Source organism: Melanostigma gelatinosum (genome assembly GCF_949748355.1).
Source record: "Melanostigma gelatinosum genome assembly, chromosome: 17".
Lineage (NCBI taxonomy): Eukaryota > Metazoa > Chordata > Actinopteri > Perciformes > Zoarcidae > Melanostigma > Melanostigma gelatinosum.
In genome coordinates this window covers 13783083-13793709 of record NC_136650.1, presented here as the reverse complement: position 1 = coordinate 13793709, position 10627 = coordinate 13783083, and positions in this window count along the sequence as shown.

Below are 10627 nucleotides of genomic sequence, written 5' to 3'. Positions count from 1 at the left end.
GTGCCATTTACAGCAGTGCCAGACGGGCTTAGCGCGCACACACACACACACAGAGCTTTCTCTTCATCACACCAGAGCACAATGATTTCCTAGAGAAAACACTCAAATAAAAAGGTGCGCTGTGTGAAAGTCTAGTACAGAATCAGAGGAAACCACTGCGAGTCACTCCAGCACTGGCCAGAGGACTCAGTCAGGAGTCCTCCTGAGTTTACAAAATGGAGACGCCGGAGGACAAAAACCTCCTTTTATTGGCGATCCATCACACCTTCCACTCTCTCTGAATCCGATAGCCTTACTGGGGAGCCGGTTTTGGAGGGACAGAGGCCTACGATTCATCTTGAATCCTGCTCCATTTCTTTTTGGGCTAAGAGGGAATGAAACAAACAGTGGGCAAGGGATACGATTTGCATTTAGCCTCACAAGCTGCAATCTGTGATGCGTGTTTCAGCCGGTCACGTTCAGAGGACTTTAAAATGAGAGAGTACCGGAAAAGGATGGGTCAACTGTTGTACAGTTAGAGGAAACAAACCAGGTTTGACTTGATTTTCTTGAGGGTTAACTATGTGGTAAATCTGGAATGAACATCATGCATGTACGATGCATGAAGGACAAATGTCCAGCGGAACAGGTCACAGTAACACCAGGAAAAGCTCCACTCCCCCAAAACCTGTTTGTAAAGGAGCCGTAAGAGAGGATCACAGACTCCTCTCAACGACACAAACATCTCTTCGCTGCTTACATTATATCTGTATACAATACCGACAGCAGCGTGTTTTAAAGGAGCCAAGCTGTGAGGAGGGAGATGAGGGATGAAGGGCTTAATTTAAAAAGCTGGGTTTGACTTGTATTTCTCATCACAATGTCTCTGACACACTTCCAAATGAATCCAAACAGACTTGAACTGTGCTGTGAAAACAGAGCGCTTTGACAAATGATCTTATCTTCTCTGTACTTGAGCAGATGGGATGACAAAAAAAAAAAAATAACCGCTCCACTTGAAAGCAAAAGTAAAACTAGTGTAGTGGATGAAATGTCAGCCTATGGATCTCTAGTGATTTAACTTTTGATGTGATCTAAGATGATCTTTTCGGGTTCGTGGGGGGGGGGGGGGTAAAAAAAAAGAGTTTCCACAGGTGTGAGGAGGAAAAGAAGAGCTTCAAGAGACAAGTCACGAGAATAGCTGCAGTCAAAACGACTGGAGGTCAGCAACAGGTCCCCTCGTCTGACACGTTAAAGATAACAGTTGTTTTATAGCGCTCAATCAACGTCATGCAGATTAGCCCAGTCGTGACTAGAATAATCACATATCAACTTTTTTTTAAAGCTATAATTAGCTAACGCTAAATAAGCCTCAAGTGTTGTTTTTTTAACGTCAGTATTTTTACTTCATTGTCAAAACCACAGCACCGACTAACTGTGTGACTTCACTGGTAGGCACGTGAGGAAGTCCAGTTATTGACAGCGCTAACAAACAAACAATAGTTTGAACACAACGTACGCGACAGTGACCCGGTGCAAAAGCACCATTTATCTCGAGAAAGTACGAGGTTAACGACAGCTTGTTGGGGTTTACGTTACCTTCAACGCCAGTTACATGTCTCGGAGGTTGCTATGGCCGCTGTCCCGTGTTCGTCAGGCTGACTGCGATCTTCTTCCAGTCAACCCTCTGGCTTGCAGATGTCAGCATACCCACATCCTCCTCTTCTCCACGTTGTTGGGCTTCTAACCGGTGTCAAAGCAGCACACGAAAACAATACATGTTCCGGTAAGACCTTTCAGAATAAAAGCACGACGGGGCTGGCTTAAACGTGTGATGGCCACGACACAGTACAACAGCACACATGTATACAACCTTACGAGGATGTATAAAGAGTGAGGGCATAATAGTTTCGTTTACAGTAGTTTACCACTTCCTCTTACTGTTTCCTCAAACTAACTTCCACATACAAAAAAGGAACAACTTTATTTTATCTTACTTCCGGTATTGGTAGCATCATCTCCAATTAGCTTGACGCAGCACATTGCTAATCACTGTTAGCTGTCATCTGTCTCTGCAGAAATATTAAGGATAACGGTGTGTGTGTGTGTGTGTGTGTGTGTGTGTGTGTGTGTGTGTGTGTGTGTGTGTGTGTGTGTGTGTGTGTGTGTGTGTGTGTGTGTGTGTGTGCCTCATGGTGCCCATAGCTCACCTCACTAGTTGAAGTTCCTCCTTTAATTGATCAGTATAATCTCTAAAAACATCTGTAATTTACTAAATTATAGAAACTGCGACATCTGTAGCATATCAATGAACTGATCGACCCTTAGTCAGTATGTAAAGGATGTCACTGTTTGTACATCATAGACAGTTTGATTGTCAACATACTTACCGCAATATAACGTAACACATGTGCAGTAAACACATTTTAAATATGTGTTTATTTATTTTTGCCACATGTGCTCACATTGCAACACATTAGGCACAATCCTAAATGTTATTTTTTACAGAACATAGATACATTTAACTGGGATCAAAGGCTTTAAAGAAGTAATTAAGTTCATGCAATAGATTGATTTGTGTGATGCAACAGGTAAATGAAGCATGAGACATTTCTTTTCTTAGACTTGGATTTGGATGAGGCACGTTTGGATGCGTTTCAGATTTTTCCGCTTTCAGAATATATTATTTAGGGAGAGCGGTTAAATCATGTGGCTTTACTTGAGGTCGGGATGGATTTGACAAAATTGAAGTGTCACAAAGTGTCTTAAATCCCGACGTAATGTTCACAAGCACGTTGAAAGGATCTATTGGTTCACCGCATGAATGGACAATGTGCCACATGCTCACACAAACAGACCTTCCCTCTGTGTGTTTGCCTTCATAAGCTTGGTTTGTTTTCCCATAGTCTCCATGTCTTGCTCACACCAGACCACTCTTATATAGTTGTGCAGTGCACTGGTGCAGCCGGTTGTCAGGCAGACACCTGCGCCTCTTGGCAACTTGCCAATGTGCTTCATCCCTCCCTCTCTTTTCCTTCTCCTTCTCTCCTCATTTTCTTCCCCCCAGTTGAAACAAATTGACACCTCTCTCTCTCTCTCTCTCTCTCTCTCTCTCTCTCTCTCTCTCTCTCTCGCTCTCTCTCTCTGTGAGACTGATGTGCCCCCATCCGGAACTAAAAAAAGGGTCCCATTTCCGTGGGATCTGGAGCTTTCACAGCTACAAGCGGGGCTCTTGTACAGGTCTTGCATTTCAACCTTTACCCCCATTAAAACTGTTAATGAGTAGATGCAATTTTCCCTGTTTGCTCTTCATTAAAAACCCTATTTAATCAAGAATCTAGTATTGGTTTACTCTCTCCATTGTGAGGGAACAGAAGATATGTGCATTAAACAGCTTTAAGGCTATAAAGTTGAACCACTTTGGCAAGTAAGAAAACAAGAGAAAAATAAGAGGTTTTATTGACATCCAGAGAAATTCCAGTGTTTTTGACCCTTATGTCGAGGATCTTGATTTTGTTTTGGCCTGTGGCCAACCAAGACTATTACTGTCCCTTATGATAATCCACAGTTGGACTCAGTTCAGCAGAGCTTATGATTGAGATCTCTCTCGTTTGACGGATTTGAAGAACATGAGTCAAGCGGATTGGAAGAACCACATCAGTCAGCATTTGACCCGGTGCCATAAGCAGTAGATCAGATGTAGACAGTTCAAGTGAAGAGCGCCATCTAGTGCCTGCATGGACTACATCCTATTCAATTACACCTCACACAGCATCGGAGTCGTGACTTATCACTTTAATGGGGAAAAAAACAACAATCAGATCCAAACTGGTTGCAGAAGTGAACAAGCACAAAGGGGGTGGTGCCCTAAAATAGCGTTTCAGTTCAATCCCTCTGGAGCCAATTTGGACTGAAACTGACCAGCAAAATTGCCCCGCTCCCTGTGCCTTACTCTGTCTCCCTTCCCACTCTGCTGCAATAAGAAGACAAATGAAATGCTTAAGTGAAGCGAAACATCTGTCCCTATCTTAGACATGTGTCGCGCTGATGAATGCCGGTTTGTTTGAGTAAATCATGCAACCTCTAGAATAAGAAGCACAGAGCCGTCGAGTTTGTCAAATGACTAATAAACTGCTGCGGGTTTTTCCTGCTGCGAGGGTCTTACAACCGAGGGTGTTGTATGCTGTACAGATTGTCAATCCCCTGAGGTAATTTTGTGATTTATGGTATCGAGCAATGTAACAGAGACTTAAATTGATGCAAGGAGTGTGTGTCTTCTCTACATCTCTGTTCAATTACAGCTCTATTCACATCTGAACTGACTTATGGGCCAATGATTTCTTTAGCTGGTTGTCCTTTGTGCTTGATGTTCATTTACTCTGCTCGTGCAATAAATCATAGCGAATAGAGGTCACATTGTGGGTCCAGGCTCGTTTAATTTAATGGAGATGAATTCCGGCCCACACTCTCCCTTAGTTTATTAGCTCACAGAGCAGAAGACACACTGACCTCCATCCATAAGGCCTGAATATGGTTATCAATTAGTGATTCTGATAGTGAAGGTTCGGGCTCTTTTTTACGACCGTGGTCACGATGTGAGGGAACGGCCTGTTGTTAGATAGACCAGTCAGATCTCACTCGTTGAGCTGCGTGTCCCTAATCTGACAGGTGTGCATTATGCTCACAGTTAATATTTTACGTTTAATCCCTCAGAGAGGGCGGCAAGTCTGCAGTCTGTTTTGGAAGTGGAATACATGAGTGGTTTAGATTGTGCACAGGGAGAGAGAGAAAGGGACAGTGAAAATGATCTGGATAAACAAGAAAAAAAGCACATTTTCGGTCTTTATGGCCAAAATGAAAGGCATGAAATATTTTTTTTTAAAACATTCAAAAATGTTTTTTAACGCACAACTCTGATCAGACACTGATTCCAATATAGCAAAACTGTAATCGGACAGAAATCCTTGACATTGGCCGCCCCCACTTCAAACCACTCAGAAATGCCCACACAAAACAACACAGACAGAAGTCTCTTAATTGAAATAACCAAAAATGTTCTTACTTTGGCGAAACATTTTGTACTCGTGCAGGATCTTGTCGCTCATACTGGGAAGCAAGTTTTCCTAAAGCTCAGTGAATAAAGAAATGGACCATTTTCAAAGAGGTCGTGTTATATTATGATAACATAAACACTTCATCAAACTATAAACATTTCACTACTGCGAGCGCTGCTACAACGTTGAGTCATACTGAGATGTGCAAGTTTGCAGCCGACAATTTAGCTGTTGTGTATTTCTGTCAAATGACTGTTATTCAGTTTCAACTACAGCTATTAATTAATGTTCTTCGTTGTTGTCACAGTGATTTGGTCTTTCTGTAGTGCTGTTAGTTGTGACATTAAAATGCAGTTTGACAGATGTTCTGTCGCAGCTAATTAGCACCTCGGCTTTGTTAGCAGTGTCCATGCTGGCTCTCTTTCACACTGGCATGATGACTGTGCTCTACAAGTCGATGAGAAGCCAAAAGATCTGCTGCTGCAAAAAAAGAACTCCTATAATGTAATATATCAGGGTGGATTATCCTCAGAGCAGTGAAAAAACGCACACTAGAAGTTTTTTTCCCTCTTTTTTTGGATTTCTGCTTTAACATTTAAAGGTTTTTAAGGCTTAGCTGCAATCTCCCTGCATGCTAATTGTGTATGGAGAAGAGTCAGATCCTTGTGGGTTGTTGCCAAACCAAGGCCGACTGTGTGTGTGTGTGCTTGTCTTTGTCTTTTTGTTGTAGTGTGTATGTTGGACGACCATCACCACGGTTGCAGGACAAAGCGCCGACCACTTGCTCATGCAGCTGAGGTAGACCCGGAGCCGAACGTATCATCAGCACTATAGAGCGAGGGAGGAGGAAGACGAGAGGGGAGATGAGCAGGAAAAGGGGTGAGGGAGAGGAGGGAGGAGAAGGCTTTGTGTGTGTGGGGGGGGGGGGTGTTCTCTATGTGCCAGTCAGCCCACTCAGCAGTCAGTCCTCGCCAAACAGGGGGCCCAATGGGAGTGTCTGAAAGACACTCACACACACACACACACACACACACACACACACACACACACACACACACACACACACACACACACACACACACACACATCCACCTCCTCCTCACTTTTTTCCAATCTCTCATCCAGCACTAGACTCCCCGGGCCTGTCCCTCCGTCGTCCAGGCAACGCATCACATTCCAACTTGTTTGTTTCACTTTTGATTCACAATTGGAGGGGGGGGGGGCAAGAAAGAGAAGCAGAGAGAGAGAGAGAGAGAGAGAGAGAGAGAGAGAGAGAGAGAGAGAGAGAGAGAGAGAGAGAGAGAGAGTGGGAGGTGGTCAGAAAAGGGTGAGAGAAAAGGAGGAGGGTGGCATGCAAACGAAGCTGCTCCTCCAGAACCGGCAGAAAGTTCTAAGCGCCAGGCAGGACGCCAGGTCAGCCCCTTTGAAAGGGGTTCTGTTCAGAACAGCTATAATTGGCTCCTTCTTAAATGAGTGTGACAGCTGCGGAGGGGGTTTGTGATATAAAGCATCTTTTTCTCACTCACACCCGAAGGATTGGTAGACTGAGCCTCATTTATAGGGAAACAGTATAATATTTGTAATTAGAAGCAAGACAGATAATCATCATGGGGAATTATCGCACAGCTGCCAAAGATAAAAGTGCATGTTTAGACTTTCAATCACGATGGTATTTGCCTTTGCTTAGCCTTCAAAGGAACTCCGACACCAGGCAAATAAGCATCTGATCATCTTTATTTCAGTTCAAAATATGTAGATCACTGCGTTTAGCTGTGAAATGCAGCATGAGGGAAGTTGTTTTTCGGAGGTGGTTGGTGAAACGAATGGAATGTGTCTGCAAGGTCAAACCAATCAGCAGTTAAGTGCAGTGGAAGAGAGATTTTCAATCACTGGGTAAACACAGTTACAATTCCCTCCATCCCATCTATGAGCACCAGCGTAACCACACACACACACACACACACACACACGCACATGCACACGCAGGTAAACAGAAACACAACCCACATCAGACACTATCAATCCAACCGTATGAATCACAGCTATGCGGCACAGGGGATTGTAGATGGGGCCCCTGCCGAGCTTGAGGGCCCCCTTCTCTCTCCCTCTGTTTGCTCCTGATAACGCTGCTGGAATTGTTCCTTCGCCACCCTTCACATTCATCAAAAGCACTGGGACAATGCAATCGTTCAGCACCGGTCCCCACACTGGTGCTTCCATGGCCACTGGACTCGTAAAAACATCTTCACCCCACCAGCAGCAAATAATGGATCATCGGCGGCTGCTGGAGTCCTGCTTCCAAATGAGCGACTGGCGACCGCCAGCGCATGACTGAGGACTTTTAATATCCTCCTTTCCGTCCCGGTTGTGACTGCCATCTCACTGCACCGTAAATAATATCGTACACCTTTGTCTACCACACCTTTTTAAAGACGTGTATGCTTTTCCATCAGGGTGGTTTCGGATCATTTCTTTTTCTGCAAGGTTGGATGACTGGGGGGGGTGGATATCTTTTTGCTGATGAACTAAAAATGTGTTGACAATGGAAAGGAAAATTGTGTCGGCGCAGTAAATAAAAAAAAAACCCTTACTTTCCACCCGGCGGATCTTTTTGGAACCTGAGCACATTAGATTCACATTTCACTGATGTATTACAGTCGTTATCACTTTTAGTGGTGAAGCAGACTCTGTTGAGAACACATTATCCCAGGCAGTCAGGAAATGCAGCCATTCATCACTCTTGTCTTCTTAACCCGTTTTAAAGCTCCGGCCCTTTAAAGGAACTCCATCATATTCTGAGTGAATCTGACAGGGTGTCAACATTTACACGGTCCTTGTCCCCATCTGGTGTGATTTCCCTCATTGAATCCTCATCGCAGCCCCTTTTCTTTTACAACAAATCAAGGATCAGTGTATATGTGCAGGGGACCCCTTTAAAGTGTTTGTGTTGGCATTCAGAATGAATGAATAAACCATAATGACAGCGTGCCGGTGGGTGCTGTGAGCTGAAACCTGTCACCGTCAGCAGTCTGCAGCTTCCTGCCACGGGCTGGCTGATTCACGGAAGGTCACCTTGTGTCTGTAGGACCCGAGCAAGGGTACTGGCATCGGATAACTCAGCACTGGACTGTACTCCCGCTGAGGACAGAGAGGGGGACACTTATCATGACTGACCCCTATCTGCTGTCAACTGGAGATTAATTTCTCATCTGTTGAAGCTGTCCCTCTGTCCTCTGTTTCTCCTCCTCTGTCCCTGCGTCTCCCTCCATCTGCCTCGATCATATTTGCTACCTGCTTTTCACACTTCATCTGAAAGGCAAGGCAAGGCAAGTTTATTTGTATAGCACATTTCAACAACAAGGTAATTCAAAGTGCTTCACATAAAACCATTAAAAGCATCAAAACATAAGGCAAAAGAAAAGGAGATTTAAAAACAATTAAGAACATTCATTAAAACATTAAAAAAAAACAGCGCAAGAAATAAAATGCAGTAGTAAAATGCAGAAATGCAGGAAATTATATTAAATATATTAATTGAATGTGGTTCAATTAAAGGCAGCAGCAAACAGAAAAGTCTTCAATCTTGATTTAAATGAGCTGAGGGTCTCAGCAGACCTGCAGCTTTCTGGGACTTTGTTCCAGATATGTGGAGCAGAAAAACTGAACGCTGCTTCTCCATGTTTAGTTCTGACTCTGGGAACAGATAGTAGACCGGTCCAAGATGACCTGAGGGGTCGGGATGGTTCATAAGGTAGCAGCAGATCAGAGATGTATTTTGGCCCTAAACCATTCAGTGCTTGGTAAACCAACAGCAGGATTTTAAAGTAAATTCTTTGTTGGACAGGAAGCCAGTGCAAAGACCTCAGAACTGGAGTGATATGATCCACCCTCCTGGTCTTAGTGAGGACTCGAGCTGCAGCGTTCTGAATCAGCTGCAGCTTTCTGACGGACTTTTTACAGAGACCTGTAAACACACCGTTACAGTAGTCCAGTCTGCTGAAGATAAAAGCGTGGACAAGTTTTTCCAAATCCTGTTGAGACATAAGTCCTCTAATCCTTGATATATTCTTCAGGTGATAGGAGGCTGATTTTGTAATTGTCTTGATATGGCTGTTCAGGTTGAGGTCTGAATCCATAACTACACCTAGATTTCTGGTTTGGTTTGTGGGTTTTAACATCAGTGACTGAAGCTGAGCGGTGATTTTCAATTGTTCGTCCTTGGTACCGAAAACAATTACTTCTGTTTTATCTTTGTTTAATTGAAGAAAATTCTGGCACATCCAGTTGTTGATTTGGTCAATGCAGTTACCCAGCCCTTGTATGGGATTATAGTCCCCTGGTGACATAGTTATATAGATTTGTGTGTCGTCTGCATAATTATGATAACACACTCTGTTGTTTTCCATAATCTGAGCTAGTGGAAGCATGTAGATGTTGAACAGAAGAGGCCCCAGTATTGAGCCTTGGGGAACACCACATGTCATTTTAGTCAGCTCCGATGTGTAATGAGCCACAGACACAAAGTATTCTCGGCCCTTCAAGTAGGATTCAAACCAGTTAAGTGCTGTGCCAGAGAGTCCCACCCAGATTTTTAGTCTTTCTAGGAGTATGGCATGGTCGACCGTGTCGAATGCAGCACTGGGATCCAGTAACACTAAGACTGAACTTCTGCCATTGTCTATGTTTAAGTGGATGTTGTTGAAAACCTTAACAAGAGCAAACTCTTTTTAGCAGTCAGACTTTATTTCTCCTTTGCTTTATTCACCAGTCTTTGTCTTTTTTTTTTACTTTTGCCAATTTCTCTCCAACACACACACACACACATGTCCCTTGTTTTGCTCTACCATTTATTCTCCCTGCCTGTCTCTGAGAGATAACTTTCCATTTGTCTGTTTTTATATTACATTTTTATATCAAGTTTAGCTCTTTTGTCTCTCCCACTCACTTATAGAAAGATTGAAAGCCTTTCTTTGGCCGTCTCTTTATCTGTGTGTCTGCCTCGCTCTAGCTTTACACACCCACTCTTTTTACAGGAAATCTGTGATCCGAATCTCTCCATCAACTCAATCAACCTTTCAAGGGCATCACTCAGTGCAAGGACCCGCACACACATGCAGACACATGCACATACAACCACACAGGGTGTGCATGTGCAAATATTTAATGAGAAATGACATTCAATTTGTAGGAACCATATCCTTATTACACTGATGGATGAAAGTGGATCAGATAAGTATGCGTGTCGGTTAGCATTTGTTAACTCCCCGACAACACAGTCAAACTGGCAATGCAGTTTGCGTTTGGCATATATGCTCGAATAATATCCGTGACGGTTCATCTTGGCATATTAATGCACCTGAAAATTGGGGATGAGTTGCTTTCTTTCAAGCTCTCTCAGTCATCTCGTCGGGCTTTGAAAGCTCACTTCAAAGTGTGCCGACTGCTTTTGAAGCTGACAAACGCTGGCATTGAACCTCATACCTGCCTGTGTACTGTGGTGTTTGTATTTCTCACTGAAGTTACTATCTGTTTCCATGATGATTCTATGTTGTCTGTCTGTGCACAAAAAAAGAAAATCAAAACAGAAAAGGTGG